Genomic DNA, 20,341 nt, shown 5'->3' with positions numbered 1-20,341 from the left:
GCCCCCACCCAGACCACGGATCCGGCCATGGAGCCCGGTGGAACGCCGTGCCCAGACTGGGCCTCGGAGCAGAGGAGGGCCCCGGCCATGGAGCTGGGTTGAACGCCGCACCCGGACTGGGCACCGGCGCCGAGGAAGGCTCCGGCCATGGAGCTGAGTTGGGCAGAGGAAGGCTCCGGCCTTGGAGTTGGACTGGACGCCATGCCTGGACATCGGCGCAGAGGAAGGCTCCTGCCTTGGAGCGGGACTGGACGCTGTGCCTGGACCGGGCACCGGCGCAGAGGAAGGCTCCTGCCTTGGAGCGGGACTGGACGCTGTGCCTGGACTGGGCACCGGCACAGAGGAAGGCTCCGGCCTTGGAGCTGGACTGGACACCGTGCCTGGACTGGGCCCCGGCGCAGAAGAAGGCTCCGGCCATGGAGCAGGACTGGAAGCTGTGCCTGGACTGGACATCAGTGCACAGGAAGGCTCCGGACTGTGGACCGTCGCAGGAGGTTCCGGACTGTGGACCGTCGCAGAAGGTTCCTGACTGTGGAACGTCGCAGGAGGTTCCGAACCGTGGACCGTCGCAGGAGGTTCCGGACCGTGGACCGTCGCAGGAGGTTCCGGACCGTGAATTGTCATTGGAGGTTCCGGACCGTGGACCGTTGTCGGAGGTTCTGGACCGTGGCCTGTCGTCGGAGGTTCCGCAATGTGGACCGTCGCAGGAGGTTCCGGACTGTGGACCGTCGCAGAAGGTTCCTGACTGTGGAACGTCGCAGGAGGTTCCGAACCGTGGACCGTCGCAGGAGGTTCCGGACCGTGGACCGTCGCAGGAGGTTCCGGACCGTGAATTGTCATTGGAGGTTCCGGACCGTGGACCGTTGTCGGAGGTTCTGGACCGTGGCCTGTCGTCGGAGGTTCCGCAATGTGGACCGTCGCAGGAGGTTCCGGACTGTGGACCGTCGCAGGAGGTTCCGGACTGTGGACCGTCGCCGGAAGCTCTGGACTGGTGACCTTTGCCGGAAGCTCTGGACTGGGGACCTTTGCCGGAAGCTCTTGACTGGGGACCTTCGCCGGAAGCTCTGGACTGGGGACCTTCGCTGGAAGCTCTGGACTGGGGACCTTCGCCGGAAGCTCTGGACTGGGGACCTTCGCCGGAAGCTCTGGACTGGGGACCTTCGCCGGAAGCTCTGGACTGGGGACCGTCGCCGGAAGCTCTGGACTGGGGACCGTCGCCGGAAGCTCTGGACTGGGGACCGTCGCCGGAAGCTCTGGACTGGGGACCGTCGCCGGAATCTCTGGACTGGAGACCATCGCCGGATAGGTACATTGTTTACCTAGCTAGCAAGCTATATGTCTTAAGCTCAAGTGTACTGTTAACTAGCTAACGTTAACTGGCTGACTCCCTAGCTGACGTTATTATTTGTTTCCCAGAGCCATATGCTGTTCTAGTTAGAGCCTAATGTTGCTAGCTGACAACGAACATGTGTAACCAGTGTGAAATGCTCCCAACTCAGCTGTTGAATACACAGAACAGGCCTATCGATTCCTCTAAGCCTGTGTTCAAGGCCAAACACATCCCTAGTGTCCTACGTGCCAAAGAAAATCAAAAATGTGGTTCTCATGAGTACGCTGCATAGGGATGGGAGAATCTGTGGCCAGGAGCATCAAAAAACAGAAATCATCATGGATTACATTACCACAAAAGGAGGGGTGGACAATTTAGTCAAGCTGGTGACTGGCTACAGCTGCAAAAGAAGAACCCTACGCTGGCCACTAGTGATATTCTTCAACATCTTGGACATCTCGGCATACAACGTGTTTGTCATCTGGATGGGGTTGAACCCAGATTGGAACAGAGGTAAGCTCCGTCTCGGCTCTTTCTCGAGGAGCTGGGCAAGACATTGGTAAAACCTAAAATCCAGAGGAGGTAACATATCCCAAAGACCCCAGCTTCTGCAGCCATCGTGGGGAGGATTCAGAAGGAGGATGCTGGTGCCCCATCTGCCCGAACCACAGAACCAACAACTCCAATATCAGAAGTAAGTGTGAGTGATGTTGTTGCATGTGTGTGCGTCTGACTCTCCTACCTTGGTCTGCTGTAACTATATATGTGAGTGTGTGAGATGGTAAGTATTTTCATCATTCTAGATTGCAGCCGGTAGCAACAAGAAGAAGCGCTGCAATGAGTGTGGAACCAAGAAGGACAGGAAGACACAGTACACATGCATCAAGTGCAAGAAGTGCATTTGCAACACACACACATAAAACTCTCACGTTGTGTGTAGACCGGCCTTAGTTTGTGTTCAATGGGGCTCATTTATGATTTCCATAAAATACTGTATGTTGTCCTTCCAAATTTGTTCAGTTAAACATCAATAGTGATGAAAACATTGTTTCATTTATATTTGCTCAAAATAAACATGATGTATTCTACCCATGTCTTGATTATAATAGATTTTTTTGGTTTACAAAAATCACATTTCACCCCCCCAAAAATGTTGCTTTTATTGATAAATGTGATCTAGCAGAGGAAAATGGCAAATATTAACCATGTATGCTGTCTATATTGCTTCTAATTGATTTGATTTCACCCAATTGACGGACATTGGGTGAATAACAAACACCACACGAGGGCTAAGTCTTGGAAAACTCCAGGGCTTGATGGCATACCAGTTGAGGTATATCAAACTTTTTTTGATGTACTCAGAAGACCGTTATTAGCATGTTTTATCCACTCCTATAAAAATGGTAGACTATCCGATAGTCAACAAGGTCCGATTTCACTATTACTGAAACAGGACCCAGGTGGTAAATATAAAGATCCAGTCCATTTAAAAAATTGGAGGCCCCTTACACTTCAGTGTTGTGAATGCATAGTGCATAGAATTTAAAAAAGGTATTGTCGGATATTATTCATCCTAATCAGAAATGTTTTTTATGTGGACGATACGGAGATAATTATAAGACAAGTACTGGAAACAATAGAACTGTCAAGAGTATAACAAGGTTGTCCACTACCTTCAATTCTATTTATTATGGCCATCAAAATTTTAGCTATGAAAATCAGATCCAACAATAATATCAAGGGGCTAGAAATCCAGGGCTTGTCATTGTACACTGATGATTCATGTTCTTTTAAATCCACAATTTGGATCCCTACATTCAGCCTAATAGAGGATCAAGATAATTTTTCTAACCTCTGGATTACAACCGAAAGTATATTATACTGAACAAAAATATAAATGCAACATGTAAAGTGTTAGTTCCATGTTTCATGAGCTGAAATAAAATATCCCAGAAATGTTTCATACCCACAAAAAGCTGAAAAAATGTTTACATCCCTGTTAGTGAGCATTTCTAGTTTGCCAAAAATAATCCATCCAACTGACAGGTGTGGCATATCATGAAGCTGATTAAACAGCATGATCATTACAAAGGTGCACCTTGTGCCGGGGACATTAAAAGGCCTCTCTAAAATATGCAGTTTTGGTCACAGATTTTGGTCACAGGTTCAGGACTTTTTAACATGTATTTTACCTTTATTTAACTAGGCAAGTCAGTTAAGAACAAATTCTTATTTTCAAAGACGACCTAGGAACAGTGGGTTAACTGCCTTGTTCAGGGGCAGAATGACAGATTTGTACCTTGGGGATTCAATCTTGCAACCTTCCGGTTACTAGTCCAACACTCTAACCTCTAGGCTACCTGAAGCCCCGGGTAGCCTAGTGAAGAATTGCAACATTTACCTGGAGCTAACTCTCCAAATAGCACTCCTGGGTGATTTGAAAAGTCATATTCAATCGATAAAAAAATATAATAATACTCTTAGCCCCCCAAAAATAAATATTTACAATCTGTAGAAACTATGAGAATAGAAATGTTCAGAACTTTTGTAAAACATCACAGCACAGTTGAAAAATATATGGCAGATAGAAATCAAAACTGGATGATGTTAAGAGGGGTTGAGGGGAGCTGAAGGGTGGGACTAAAAATAACAAAAAAACAAGATAACTAATATAAAATATACTGTGTCCGTAAAATGTATATAGTACGTATAAACTGGAAGTAAAAGTATTGTTGTCCATTAGTTTACTCCAATTAGGGAAGAGATGGTAGGGGTAGGGGAAAATAATAAAGGGAAATCTATAATAAAATATACATATTACCCCAAAAATATATGGGGGATTGGAAATTATGCAGATAATTACATTGCTAGAAGCCACAATCTACCTGCAATATTAAAGCTGATCTACCCCCTAAAAAATATTATTGCAATTGGCTCAATCGACAGAGGTACATTTGACTTCCTAGAAGCCCTTGGACAAAAGCTTATTTATCCTTTTGTTGAGAGGTCTATAAATCGCCATTTAAGTTCAGGAAGGATCACATTTGTAATTGCTACAGCCTAGTCATCCCCCAACCCCCTTCGATGTCCCTCAGCACTGGGCTCAGATGACAAGTTGGAGAGGTGCCGTGGGGAGTGATGGTACAGGACTTAATCCAGGCAAAGCCTGGCAGTGAATAAATGAAGGACGCTGGTGTTATATTGGCTTAGGGTTAACACGGCCTTCAGCTTGGTTAAGACCTGACACCCAGGGACCATCCGGATGTCTGCAGGTGTAACTTCTGTGAAATGGCTAGCTAGTTAGCAGTGCATGCTAGTGCCGTCTCAATCGGTGACGCCACTTACTCAGAGACCTTGAAGTAGTTGTTTCCCTTGGTCTGCAAGGGCATCGGCTTTTGTGGAGCGATAGACAGATGTTTGTGGGAGGCAGTTGTTGATGTGGTCAGAGGATCCCTGGTTCAAGCCCAGGTTGGGGCAAGGAAAGGGACAGAAGCAACACTGTTACACAGGGAGTATGCCAAGCATTATCTGCAGTATGTTGCTAGCTCAACCCCTCTGAGTTGGAAGCCTACTTTGAGTTATGTTTGAAACCTTTAATTGCATACTTGTATTACACAATACAAAGTATGCATTTTCCTTATAAGATATAAAATAATCAAACTATAAGTATGCCGGGTTAGGGGAATTGTCTATACAAGACAAGTATTTGAGAAGGTCATATATATACTCTGTCTTTGTCTCGCACACAAACAAACATTGTTTGTCTGTACGTTCTAAAACAATAGATAAAAACCAATGGAAAAGTTATATATTACAGAGTCAACACAGACTGGATCCAATTTCATGGCTGTGGTGGATTTCGATTTCATTCGCTGTGCAATGGAGCAAGCTAGGAAGCCGGCTCAAGGATGCAATGGAAATATCTCTACCTGAAACAAAAATCATTGACCCGTGGGCCTCTGGTCAGGGGTCTCTGACCTTGCAGTGTGTGGAAAGCATGTGAGGGGAATACCATGTGTCTGGTCAGCTGAGAGAAAAAATAAAACTGCACTCAGGAAAAACGTATTTGTCAGGTACCCATATCCTTGGAGGAAACTTCCAAGGAGACAAGGAAAATCACATTTGGGGACATTAATTATGATGGGTGGTAAGAACAGGGGAAATGGTGAAGGAGCCTGGATAAGCGCTGTGGGACTCTGGGGGTTGGCTGAGGCCGAGGCGCCTGGCAAAGCCATCAGTTTATCCCTTCCCCTCGTGTGATGAGGCGTGAGACTCCTGAAGTAGCCTTGACTCTACAATCCTCACAGGGGAGAGTTGGCATGTCAACTCCAAAATCGAAATAACTGAACTCTCTCCCTACTGTCTCTCCCTACTGTCTCATTTGAATACATTGCTTGTGTACCGTCCTCCAAAAGGAAATTAATAATTCCTGTCTGAACTACTCAACATTGCTGTCCCACTCCTTCCCTGCTTACAGTTGCTTGGCAATATGAATATCTACAATGATTTATTACAAAAATTACCCCCTTTTTCTCCCAAATTTCATGATATTACGATTTTGTCTCGTCGCTGCAACTCCCCAATGGGCTGGGGAGAGGCAAAGGTTGAGTCATATGCATCCTCTGAAACATGACCCGCCCACCGCGATTCTTAACACCTTCTCGCTTAACCCGGAAGCCAGACGCACCAATGTGTCAGAGGAAACACCGTTCAACTGACAACCAAAGTCAGCCTGCAGGCACCCGGCCCGCCACAAGGAGTCGCTAGAGCGCGATGAGCCAAGCAAAGCCCCCCCTGGCCAAACCCTCCACTAACCCGGTCGACACTGGGCCAATTGTGAGCCGCCCTATGGGACTCCCGGGATCGAACTCCAGGCTGTAGTTACGCCGCAGCTCTGCGATGCAGTGCCTTAGACCGCTGCGGCACTCGGGAGGCCCACTTGCCTCTGATTTTATTGCTGTTCTGGACTGTTTCAATATTACCCAACATGTACATTTTCCCAATCTCTTTAAGGGACACATAGTTGATCTCGTCTTCTCGGTTGGCCTAAACCTAACTCATATTTCCCCCTCCCTGTTCCGTCTGTCTGACCACAAGATCCTTAGCTTCTCTCTTCCCTCATACTCACTCCACACTCTCCTTCTGCAACATCAAAGCTGTCGACCCCCTCCATGTCTCTGATGCCATCTGCTCTGCCCTGATCCTTGACCACGCCCCCAACTCACCTGATGAACTAGCTGCCCAATTCAACACTGCTGTATCTGTCTCCCTCAACTCTCTGGATCCCTCCAAACTAAACCTGGCCTCCTTCTCCTCCTTGTTTACCCCTGAGCTCTGTACAAGCAAGCTGATGAGCAAGCCTGATGAGCCTGAGCAGGAAGTCTGGGCTCACTGTCCACACTTAGGCCTACAAACGCTACCTCTCCACCTATAGAGATGCCCTCAGTGCTGCCAGGTTGGCCTACTTCTCCAACATCATCCACAGTTCCAAGTAGTACTCCCAGACTGTTCTCAACTGGCAGCAAACTACTTGAAGGCCCCGTGAAGACACCTTCTCTACTCCCTCCACTTAATTCCGCAACTACTTCCTTCAGTTTTTCAAGGAAAAGATCAGCTAAATAAATTCGCCCTTCCCCCTGTCAACCCCCCAACTGTCACCCCTGTAACCCGGGTCTCTGAATTTGCCCCCAATTGACTCTCCCGATATATCAAAACTCATCATGTCATCCAAGACTACAACTTGCTCCCTGGATCTTCTCCCCACTGTTCTCATCAAAGCCTGCAAGCCTGATCTCTGTCCATATATCACACACATCTTCAACCTCTCCCTCGCCCACGGAACTGTCCCCTCTAACTACAAAACAGCTGCAGTCACCCCCATTTCAAAAAAATCCAGGATTGGACACCACCATCCTCAATAACTTCCACCCCATTTCCAACCTCTCCTTCTTTGCCAAGACTCTGGAACAGACTGTTGCCTCCCAATTACAAACCCACCAGCTAACAACCTATTCGAGCCCCTAAAGTCTAATTTCCACCCCCTCCATAGTAGTGATGCTGCACTCCTCAAAGTTGTCAATTACCTCCTCAACTCTGCTGATGCTGGAGCCCTCAACATCCCGATTTCCCTTAACAGTCACACCTCAGACTCAGGTGCAGTTACACAGGGTATCCCCCAGGGCTCTGTGTTGGGTCCTTTGCCCTTCATCATCTATATCCTCCCCCTTGGTCAGATCCTCTGTCACTTCAACCTTGACTTCCACTGCTATGCCGATGACACCCAGATCAACCTCAGCACCAAATCCCTCCTCAACCCACACTGAATCCTGGCTCTCTGCAATAAAAACATGGATACAACAAAACTTCCTCAACCTCAACAGTGATAAAACAAAACACCTCCTCATAGGCACCAAAGCCACCCTCACCAAAGCTGGCAACCTCACCCTCACCATTGACGACACCACTGTCCCTCCCTCCCACCACACACGCAACCTTGGCATCCTCCTGGACTCCACCCTCTCATTTGACCACCACATAAGACCGACTGTCAAATCCTCATTCTTCCACAACATTGCCAATGTCAGGTCCTCCCTCTCCAGTCCTGCCGCTGAAACCCTCATACATGCATTCATCTTCTCCCATCTTGAATACTGCAACTCACCACTCTCCAGCATCAACTCAAACCCCCTCCATAAGCTTCAAATGGTTCAAAACTCTGCAGCCTAATCCTCACCCATACTAAGTCCTGGCAGCACATCACCCCTGTCCTCTGTGAACACCACTGGCTCCTCGTCTCCCAATGCATTTATTACTTCCTTCTGACCTACATTACAAAGCTCTTGCCGGGTTCGTATCTTGCAAGGTTCGTATCCTAACCCCAGCCCCACCCTCCCCAAACCCTAAACTGGGGTTTGTATCCAAACCCCAACCCTACCCTCCCCGTACACTGAAACATCACACGCTTTCCCTTCCAGAGAGATTTAGATAAACTTTATTATCGCACCAGGGGGAAATTCATTTGGTCATGTGCTTAAAAAGACGGTACAAAAAACATGAAAATACAGAAACTACACAATAGAATTCATTCAAAGTGCTATAGCTACACATTTAAAGTGAAAGTGTAATATGCTGTATACTCGAGTGACCAACAGACTATCTATTATACAGCCTTCCTTGAGCCACCCCTCTCTTTGTTAATGTTTTAGTTTAATCGGATGTTTTGTTTTGAATTATTATTTTTTTTACTGTAATGCAATGAGTGTTTCTAATGAAATGTACGCACATGGTAGACATACTGTGCAAGTTTCCTCTTTACAGCCTTTCCAAAGGAATACCAACGACTGAAATGAGCTTAATTTGTTTTGTCTGACATTAAAAGTAATATCATGAATGTCAAAAATGAATGTAAGCCAGGAAGGCTGTTAACTTGGCAATTAGGCTTCTACCTACGTATCATATTGAATGACTTGTATTCTAGACGTTTTAGGACCACAAAATACAAATCTGTTCCAAAATCTACTGGGAAAAAAGTAAAAGACCCACCTTTAAAAATTATCATTTCTAAAACCCCTCTAAAAACAAAAACTGTCCTCCAGAGACAGTCTCCTTAAGCTGCACAGAATCCATTTTCTTATCGATGCCCAACTAATCAAAGACTCCTGCACCTGCACTTTTTTTTGATGTGGACCAGCTCATTGAATACTGATGCTTCTCTACTCCGTTGGGCTTTGCAGGTCGAACTCATAGAGCCCAATGGAACTTCGACCCAAAGTCTGATATAGCCTTATCAATCTCCATTTCACCTGCTTTTTTCCTGGGTCTGAAGACATGAAAATGGACTGTAGGTACAGTATCTGCCACTTAACCAGACCTGGAACTATATTTTAATGCATTCAAGACAGTAAATGAAATGTAAAGGAAAAGCATCAGCTAACTCTTACAGTGATTCTTGAAACATTCATTGCAAGTAGTGAAGCTTTCCTTCTTTTAACTGTTTCTGCATTAAAAGTTGCCTGAAGGAAAAATCTGGCACTCATCTGGTTTGACTTGGAGGCACCGTGACTTTAAACTGAGACCTATGTCAGCATCATTCACTACAAGGGAACACATAACAGAGGTACTGTGCACTAGAACAGGCTGTGGGGTCTAAGCATTTTAACAATGGCCTCGGTGGAACAAACTGCAGGACAAAAGGCGATCTGACAGTCTGAGGCTCTTGAGGACACAGACATGCTGAGGAACAGTGGAAGGGGGAGTCTGCTGATGCCAGAAACTACAAAGTGACTGTTAACTTTGAAAAGATTCTCTGAATATGCTGCCAGGGTAAAGTCAACAAGAAACCTGGCATGTGAAAGTAAATCATGCCTCTTGTTGAAACTTGTTTGAAACTTCTTTTGTTGTATGACTTCCAAGAGAGATTAATAAATGGCTACATATCAAAGCATATTAATACTTCCGATGCCACTGTGGCTCATTACGTGCCCCAACTTGCCTTACCAAACATTTCCGGAGAGACATCTAGAAATAGTCTACATAGTTAACTAGAGATGGTACATTGAATTGCTAATGTAACATCTGCAGGCCATCCGTATGACCCTAACTGAGGTTCAGGGGTCCTGGAGTTCAATGGTGTCAGCATTCAGAATGTCAACTAAAACTAAGTGATACTGACCAGTGTGTGAATACCCCCTCTGCCTTTTTCCCTTCACTCTCTTTCTCACACTTTCTCTCTCATTAATTCTCATTCTATTTCTGGAACGGGGTATGCTGGTACAAAAGTGAGTGAGCGAAGTCTCGGGATTGTACTCTAATTAACTAACGAAGAAATGGACTCCCAACCCCCCTCCCCGGTTGGCTGGACATGCCCTGTGCCCTTATTAGAATGTCATGTACAAACCAGGGACACATAGTTCCCCTCAGCCACAGTCTTTCATCTCTGTAACTGTTCTGCAGAGATGTATTTTCCTCCAAGAGAGCACGTTATATATGCATAATTTAATATGTTGTTGAGATGTTATGCAAATATCACTAAGGACCAAGAATAGTCCCCTAATCCCGTTTGTAGTTAAACCCTCCATTTCTCTATTTGACCAAGAAGAAACTTTAATTTCTCCCCTTTGCAGCCACTTCAAACGATTGAGAGTGCACTACAGGAAGGAGATGCTTGTGGATATACAGGAAAAAGAGGAACGAGCACGCCCCATTCTCATCGTCGGGGCTGTAGTGGAGCAGGTCGAGAGTTTCAAGTTCCTTGGTGTCCACATCACCAACAAACTAACATGGTCCAAGCACACCAAGACAGTCATGAAGAGGGCATGACCCAACCTATTCCCCCTCAGGAGACTGAAAATATTTGGCATGGGTTCTCAGATCCTCAAAAGGTTCTACAGCTGCACCATCGAGAGCATCCTGACTAGTTGCATCACTGCCTAGTACGGCAACTGCCCGACCTCCGACGCAAGGCACTAAAAAGAATAGTGTGTATGGCCCAATACATCACTGGGGCCAAGCTTCCTGCCATCCAGGACCTCCATACCAGGCAGTGTCAGAGGAAGGCCCTAAAAATTCTCCAGCCACCCCAGTCATAGACTCTTCTCTCTGCTACCGCATGGCAAGCCGTACGGGAGCGATACGTCTAGGTCCAAGAGGCTTCTAAACAGCTTCTACTCCTGAACATCTAATCAAATGGCTACCCAGACTATTTGCATTGCACCCCCCTTTTACGCTGCTGCTACTTACTTTATTATCTATGCATAGTCATTTTAATAACTCTACATGTACATATTACCTCAATTACCTCGATTTATTTCTTATTTTTTTAAGTATTTTTCTTAAAACTGCATTGTTGGTTAAGGGCTTGTATGTAAGCATATCACTGTAAGGTCTACCTGTTGTATTCGGCGCATGTGACAAATACAATCTGATTTGATTTGAGACAAAAGGTATGTTATGAAAATCAACTGAATCTAAGTGCATCTGGCTAACTTGAGTTGGCTCTGTGTGTTTCAGGGGAGCATTGATAACCCATTACATATCCTCCAAACCTTTGTGCCGTAGCCTTTGTGTTCTCGTGGGAATAGAACATGAGTGAGACAAATTAAGCTAATACAAAAGTGTGATCCGGTAGCACCACTTTGGCCTGTATGTTTACCGATTCGTATGCAAGGGTACTGTACCTCTCAGTTACAATGTTTCCAAGCATGATACGAGGCTGGGGGAGACGTGGTTGTGTTATCCTTCATGGGCCAGCAATCTCATCCGAATGTTGACAGTGGTTAAATGACCTGAGCAGCTGTCTAGGCAGCGAGTAGCTTAGGTAAACTCGCTGCAATTGAGGAAGTTATGCTGCGAGCCCAGGGCCTGTATTAAAGAAGCCCATTTGACAATTTGTCATCACAAGCCCTTCAAGGGGGTATCTATTGCAGCCCAGCACAGCTTGAACCTGGAAGTAGCACCAAAGCACAGCTAGTTCTTTGAAGAAAACCTCTTACCTTCACAAATGAACCAAAGCATCCCTAGATACAGAGGCAACTCTTCTGTTAGAAACTTTGAAAACACAAATACTTTTTTCGAACAGTTGTTTTCGAAGTGGAGGCTTTAGAAAGGTCAGGGCAAAAATAGAGACCACATATAATCACTGTGCGTGACAACGGTACGTGATCGATCTGGAGGAGGTCTGCAGGCAACCTTCTGCACAGTTCTACTGACACTCTGGGTGCCAAGGGATAATGTCTTTCTGTAAAGTCCAAAGGGAAAGTCGATTCTACCCAAACCATTAATACCAATGTGGTAGCCTGTAATTCCAATACAAAACCTGGGCGGTGCAGTGAATTGACTCTTCCGTCTGAGCATTCTATCAATGGGGGCATAATCACACAGTTCACGGAGGGGAATGGGGAGGGGGAATAAAACCTTAAGACGGGTCTTTATCTATCTATCTTCTCTCTCCCAGGCAGAAAAGCCCTCCTCAGGAGAATATCTCTCTATTATCAGCCCGATAGATCCATGTGCCGGATGGCCTCCTCTTTAAAGTTGAAATGTAAGGTCGAGGAGCGCTTTCTCTTTTCTTTGTTGCCTAGCAACGGGCCATACAGTGCAGCAGGCACTGTGCTTGAGGGGTATGTCAAAGTGAGTATTGATGGAGGTCTCTCAAAGATAGAGTATAGCGCCTATATACTCTCCAACGAGAAGTATGAAACCAGTTCCAGGGCTCATCTCCTCAAGTCTCTGATGTGTTAATTAGCCAGAGAAAACAGCTTTGGTTTTGCATGGTTGACATTTGAAAAATGGGAGGAGCTGCTCTAGGGATCTCTTATACTGTAGATGGTGCCAAATGTGTACTGCTATCCCTGGAGGATGCCCACACTTTGATTCCCTATTAGCACTAGCTACCTGTTCTGCTCGGCAGAGGAATGTCCAGGATATGGGTCTGCAATAGTATGCGGGTCTGCAATAATACCTATGCTCACTGCACAGACTCAAACAGATCCTTCAGTGAGGATATGTAGCAAACACTGTCTGAGGTAACTCTAAATCCAACTAAATCTCTTCAACACTGTCTTCATCCTGCGGGCACTATTTAAGCTATTTCGTACTTCATTCCTCAAACAATACCTAAGACACCTTGTCAAGAGGTTTTAATATCACTTACACACATATTTGAGTTAACTTCTAGGCGACAGGGTAGCCTAGTGGTTAGAGCGTTGGACTAGCAGCCGAGAGGTTGCAAGTTCAAATCCCCAAGCTGACAAGGTAAAAATCTGTAGTTCTGCCCCTGAACAGGCAGTTAACCCACTGTTCCTAGGCCGTCATTGAAAATAAGAATTTGTTCTTAACTGACTTGCCTAATTAAATAAAGGAAAATAAAAAGTATTTTCATGACCGGATTAAATGCATGCCCAAATTCAACTGCCTGCTACTCATCCCCAGAAGATAAAATATGCATATTATTAGTAGATTTGGATAGAAAACATGTCTGTGAGTATAACAGAACTTATGTAACAGGCGAAACCCAGAGGACAAACCATTCAGTTTTTTTTTGAGGACACTCTCTTTTCAATGTGTTTTTCATTGGGAATCCAGATTTCTAAGGGACCTTTTGCAGTTCCTACCACTTCCAGTGGATGTCACCAGTCTTTAAAAATTGGTTGAGGTTTTTCCTTTGTGTAATGAAGAAGTAGCCCTGTTCAAAACGAGGGTCACTTCAAGTAGATAGAGGCGCGTGACCAGAAAGTCAGTGTGTTTTCCTTCCTGTATTGAACACAGATCATCCCGTCTTCAATTTATCGATTATTTACTTTCAAAAATACCTAAAGTTGTATTACAAAAGTAGTTTGAAATGTTTTGGCAAAGTTTACAGGTAACTTTTGAGCTATTTTGTAGTCACGTTGCGCAAGTTGGAACCGGTGTATTTTCAAAAATAAATGGACATTTTGGATATATATCGACGAAATTAATAGAACAAAAGGACATATTGGAGTGCCAACGAAATAAGCTCGTCAAAGGTAAGGCATGAATTATATTTTTATTTCTGTGTTTTGTGTTGCGCCTGCAGGGTTGAAATATGTTTTCTCTCTTTGTTTACGGAGGTGCTACCCTCAGATAATAGCGTCGTTTGCTTTCGCCGAAAAGCCTTTTTGAAATCTGACATGTTGGCTGGATTCACAACACATGTAGCTTTAATTTGGTATCTTACATGTGTGATTTCATGAAAGTTAGATTTTTATAGTAATTTATTTGAATTTGGCCAGGTGGGACACTAGCGTCCCACATATCCCAGAGAGGTTAAGAGTTTGAGTGAATTTCTATGCAGTGCCGATTTTAGCATGTAAATCTTGGTGGGGTAAACAATTATTATAATTTTTTAATGCATGCCAGCAAAACCACTACACAACACCAAAAAATACATGAATTGCACTATAACGGAGACAAATGGTGCCCACAAACTGGGCCTACATAAAGCTGTCCCAACAGCAGCGCTTTACTTTCAGCACCATGGAGTGAATCCTTATCCCACTACACCTGGCTATCAGCGGAGCCTTGTATGGCAGTGAAACAGTTAATTCGGCCTCATTTACTGTATTTAAAAAAAAACATAGCTGATATGGCTGACTTGCTTAAACAAATGTGGTTTCTACTGACAATTGAATGTACAAACTATGCATAAGGGAACAACGAGTGAATAAGAGATTAAGACATTAATGAGTGAGCTAGGACGGATGTAGTCAATATAATTATTTGTACAATGACTTTTGAAATTGACAGCGACAGAATTCCGAACATGTGCCATTCTTAAAGTATTCTCCCTGTATACCAAGTCAGAACCGTAGGATAAATATAGGAGGCATATAAGCAGACAATGAAAGCTCTTACAATATTCAATGATTACATTTCTCTAAAACAGGCTTTAGGCTACATGTGCACCATCTGGTCAGAACAGTAGGCGAAAGTAAGAGGGGTAAATATAACAAATTATTAGGATGCGGCACATGGGCTACTAACAGCTTACTACACAACATACACTTAGTATTACTTTCTTGGCTACAGTATAAATATCTCCCTGGCATATTACATCATTTATGCAGCAGCATACAAGACATTTTTGGAATCATCGTGTTATGCTGTGCTCACTTGAACAGGAAGGTGGCGAGAGCACGATGAGACAAGGACATCCCAGCTTGCAAAACCTTCCCCTAAACTGGACGATGCTGGGCCAATTGTGTGCCATCTCATGGGTCTCCCGGTCACAACTGGCTGTGATACAGCCTGGGATCAAACCCGGGGCTGCAGTGGTACCTTTGTACTCATTGTTGAATTTGCGAGTTCCAACTTGGTGTGTAATGTTTATGTCCAATGAGCACCGATACGTTTCATTTATAATTTCTCTTCATATGACAAGTATTGAAAAGGATTTGCCAGTAGATTGCCGACTTGATGCATGACGATGACTGCTTGTCTAGCTTGCTAGCTAAGATTTTGAAAGTATGACGTTGACATGATCAGTCCAATCAAAGCTACGGTAGATAAAACTTGATTTGACCTAATTTCATTTATGGCCAATGACCTTGGTCTTCTTGGATGGGCACTTGTAATGTAAGTTTATGGCAGCACCCAGGGGGCTTGACTTTTCGAGCTCTGCCTATAGATTTTGAGGTGACGTAGTGTCCCCATAAGTGAGACAATCACGGCGCAACTAGAGAACATTACCAACCCCAACGCTCTGTAATTTCCCATGGCTGCCCCACCACCAAAGAAAGCACTGAGCTAGGCTGCATTTTGGAGCTGCCTTAGACAAGAAAGCAAAAAAAGAGACCATGTTTGTATGTGGCTTTCTTAACTCAATTAAATATATATTTTTTACATTGTTTGCAATCTGATACGTGACACATATTAATGCCAAAATAACATACAAAACAGGCAACAGGCAGTGCTCAAAACAGGCTCTGCCCCACTTGCCCTGAATGATGCATAACCACTGTTCCTATGAATCTCTCCATGGACATAGCACTGGGAGAATGATGAAGGTGATGAATGTTATGGAGACGCCATAACCACCGCGTGTGGAATGGCTCATAGCAAAACTGATGGGAATCCATCCTGGTTGATTGAAATGGCAGAAAGCTTTTTGGCTCATCAAGAATTGGATACTAATTCCCCACTCTCAATCCTCACACTCGGACCATGAACTTATAGCATGAGGTCTCTCTCTGTATGTTAATACCAAACAGAGATGCTATAGTCCCAAGGAACACTTTGCTGTTGATGAGTTAGGATTTCTTACACAGCCAATGTAACTTTCAGAGGGCTGGTCTAGAAGTGTGTGAAAATAGGAACTTATTGAGTGATACTGGAGGCCTATCGCTGTGCTGGTCTATGATACCAATCCCCTTAGAGAATTGATGTTCTTCAGCTGCAGAGACACTGTTGATATCACTCACAAACTGCAACTTGGTTATACCTCAGCTGTGAGAGACCATCTTAATCCTTACATCTATGTCCCTCTCCGTCGCGCCTAGATGCAAAATAAAACTTTGAATACCCATAGAAAAGGCAGTAAAATTAAGCTAACTACTGTAAGACAGCAGCTGTACAAATGCCAATGCTTTGATATGCATTCAGTCAGTAACAAGCTGGAAATAAAGAAATCTGGAACACAAATACAACAAAAATCAAGACAACCCAGACTTAAAGAGTCACATTTACAACCCAAATGAATTCATGCCAGGGTAATTCATGGGATTTCCTAGACTTTCAGTACCTAGGGAGCTCTGCGCTATTCTGAGGGGAAGGGCAACGATAAATTAAGAGATGCCAAAAAAACGACTATCTAGACTTCTTATAATCTTTTTGGTGAAAGATTTGTGGCTGTGCTTCTTCGATTGGCCAGTCTCCTAGCGGATCGCACCTCCTCCACTATTCTCCCCACTGTGATTTGTAGGAGCGTTCCTAAAAATTATTGCTTCCGCCGGCCAGGCCCCCATGTCATCAATCAGCGCCCGTGGATGTGTGGAGCCGGTGTTTTTGGCAGCTGTCCATGTCATTAAATCGACCCAGAGCCCGGTGTGATGGTGTAATGCCGTAATGGTGCGCTGAGAGAAACGGTGCTAGGCGTGTGCCATGTTTTCTGAAGGGGCCCACTAAGGCTGACAAAAAAACACTACAGAGAAGCACATTCCAGCTATTCGGAACTGAAGTACCCCCCGCAGACGTCCTGGAACTGGTTAAGAAAAAAAATCAAGAGGAGAAAGGGGGCTTTGTCCAGACTATGATCCCTGAGGAGGAATGGCAAATTAGAAAAAAATACATTAACATTAAATTGTTTGGGAATAACCACATTGTTTCTGGTTACACTAAAACCAAATGACAAGTTGCCAATGGTAGCTATTTTGAGAAGTTGAAAAACCGCAGGCTTCGACAGTTGACTGACTGCATGACTTTCATCGAGGGGGGTCCTGAGGCAGAACGTGCCAGCTTAGCATTTAGGAGGCCCAATACTAATAACATTATGAACAGCAATTTGTGTTACTCCTCCTCAAATTGATTTATGAATGAGACCTTCCAAGCTTATTTTGGTTTCCCAATTAGGATCAACATATACATGTCCAAATGAAAAAAACTAAAATAAACAATACTTATGAATAATAATATGGCAACTACTGTCTAATAATGATAACAATTAAACAATATACACTACCGGTCAAAGGTTTTAGAACACCTACTCATTCAAGGGTTTTTATTTATTTGGACTATTTTCTAGACATGAAAACTATGACATAGCAGATATGGAATCATGTCGTAACCAAAAAACTGTTAAACAAATCAAAATATATGTTATATTTGCGATTCTTCAAAGTAGCCACACTTGGCGTTGACGACAGCTTTGCGCACTCTTGGCATTCTCTCAACCAGCTTCACCTGGAATGCTTTTCCAACAGTCTTAAAGGAGTTTCAACGCATGCTGAGCACTTGTTGGCTGCTTTTCCTTCACTCTGCGGTCCGACTCATCCCAAACCATCTCAATTTGGTTGAGGTTGGGTGATGTGGAGGCCAGGTCATCTGATGCAGCACTCCATCACTCTCCTTCTTGGTAAAATAGCCCTTACACAGCCTGGAGGTGTGTTGGGTCATTCAAACAAATTAAAGTCCCACTAAGCGCAAACCAGATGGGATGACGTATCACTGCAGAATGCTGTGGTAGACATGCTGGTTAAGTGTGCCTTGAATTCAAAATAAATCACTGACAGTGTCACGAGCAAAGCACCCCCACACTATCACACCACCTCCTCCATGCTTTACGTTGGGGAATACACATGCGGCGATCATCCGTTCACCCACACAGCGTCTCACAAAGACATGGCGGTTAGAACCAAAAATCTCCAATTTGGACTCCAGACCAAAGGACAAATTTCCACCGGTCGAATGTCCATTGCTCGTGTTTCTTGGCCCAAGCAAGTCTCTTCTTATTATTGGTGTCCTTTAGTAGTGGTTTCTTTGCAGCAATTCGACCACAAAGGCCTGATTCACACAGTCTCCTCTGAACAGTTGATGTTGAGATGTCTGTTGTTTGAACTCCGTGAAGCATTTATTTGGGCTGCAATTTCTGAGGCTGGTAACTCTAATGAACGTATCCTCTGCAGCAGAGGTAACTCTGGTATTCCATCCCTGTGGCAGTCCTCATCAGAGACAGTTTCATCAGTTTCAGTTTCACCCTCCCCCCACACACACACACACACACCTTGTCACAACACAACTGATTGGCTCAAATTCATTAAGAAGGAAAGAAATTCCACAAATTAACTTTTAAGAAGGCACACCTGTTAATTGAAATGCATTCCAGGTGACTACTTCATGAAGCTGATTGACAGAATGCCAAGAGTGTGCAAAACTGTCATCAGGCAAAGGGTGGCAATTTGAAGAATATGAAATATAAAATATATTTTGATTTGTATAACACTTTTTTGGTTACTACATGATTCCATATGTGTTATTTAATAGTTTTGATGTCTTCATTATTATTCTACAATGTAGAAAATAGTACATAAAAAAAAAACTTGAATAACCAGTAGTGTGTATATTTTTAAATAACATATAAATATAGAACAAAACACACATCACGACAAGAGAGACAACACAAAACGAAATAAAGAGAGACCTAAGACAAGAACATAGCAAGGTAGCAACACATGACAACACAGCATGGTAGCAACAAAACATGACGACAACGACATTGTAGCAAAAAAACATGGTAGCAGCACAAAACATTGCACAAACATTATTGGGCACAGACAACAGCACAAAGGGCAAGAAGGTAGAGACAACAATACATCACGCAAAGCAGCCACAACTGTCAGTAAGAGTGTCTATGATTGAGTCTTTGAATGAAGGGATTGAGATAAAACTGTACAGTTTGAGTGTGTGTTGCAGCTCGTTCCAGTCTCTAGCTGCAGCGAACTGAAAAGACGAGCGACCCAGGGATGTGTGTGCTTTGGGAACCTTTAACAGAATGTGACTGGCAGAACAGGTGTTGTATGTGGAGGATGAGGGCTGCAGTAGATATCTCAGATAGGGGGGAGTGAGGCCTAAGAGGGGTTTATAAATAAGCATCAACCAGTGTGTCTGGCGACGGGTATACATAGATGGCCAGTTTACATAGGAGTATAGAGTGCAGTGATGTGTCCTATAAGGTGCATTGGTGGCAAATCTGATGGCTGAATGGTAAAGAACATCTAGAAATGCTCGAGAGCACCCTTACCTGCTGATCTATAAATTATGCCTCCTTAATCTAGCATGGGTAGGATGGTCATCTGAATCAGGGTTAGTTTGGCAGCTGGGGTGAAAGAGCGATGACGATAGAGGAAACAAAGTCTAGATTTAACTTTAGCCTGCAGCTTTGATATGTGCAGAGAGAAGGACAAGTACTCCCAAGTACTTGTATGAGATGACTTCCTCAAGCTCTAAACCCTCAGAGGTAGTAATCACACCTGTGGGGAGAGGGGCATTCTTCTTACCAAACCACATGATCTTTGCTTTGGAGGTGTTCAGAACAAGGTTAAGGGTTAGAGAAAGTTTGTTGGACACTAAGAAAGCTTTGTTGTAGAGCATTTGACACAAAATCAGGGGAGGGGCCAGCTGAGTATAAGACTGTATCATCTGCGTATAAATGGATGAGAGAGCTTTCTACTGCCTGAGCTATGCTGTTGATGTAAATTGAGAAGAGTGTGGGGCCTAGGATTGAGCCTTGGTGTAATCACTTGGTGACAGGCAGTGGCTGAGACAGCAGAGTTTCTGACTTTATACACTGCACTCTTTGAGAGAGGTAGTTAGAAAACCAGACCAAAGACCCCTCAGAGACACTGAGCCGGAGCCGGCCCACAAGAATGGAATGGTCTACCATATCAAAAGCTTTGGCCAAGTCAATAAAAATAGCAGGACAACATTGCTTAGAATCATGTGCAATGGTGACATCATTGAGGACCTTTAAGGTTGCAGTGACACATCCATAACCTGAGCGGA

At 44.3% G+C, this 20,341-nt stretch overlaps 1 protein-coding gene across 19 annotated transcripts in view; it reads right to left on the bottom strand.

Moving 5' to 3' along the window:
- Positions 1-20,341, bottom strand: part of LOC110533530 (neural cell adhesion molecule 1) — a 321,863-nt gene that overhangs the window by 103,760 nt on the left and 197,762 nt on the right. The gene's annotated exons all lie outside the window — the stretch shown is intronic.

Source organism: Oncorhynchus mykiss, chromosome 10, assembly GCF_013265735.2.
Source record: "Oncorhynchus mykiss isolate Arlee chromosome 10, USDA_OmykA_1.1, whole genome shotgun sequence".
NCBI lineage: Eukaryota > Metazoa > Chordata > Actinopteri > Salmoniformes > Salmonidae > Oncorhynchus > Oncorhynchus mykiss.
The sequence above is the reverse complement of the archived record's forward strand: the minus strand, read 5'-3'. Positions and strand labels throughout refer to the sequence as shown.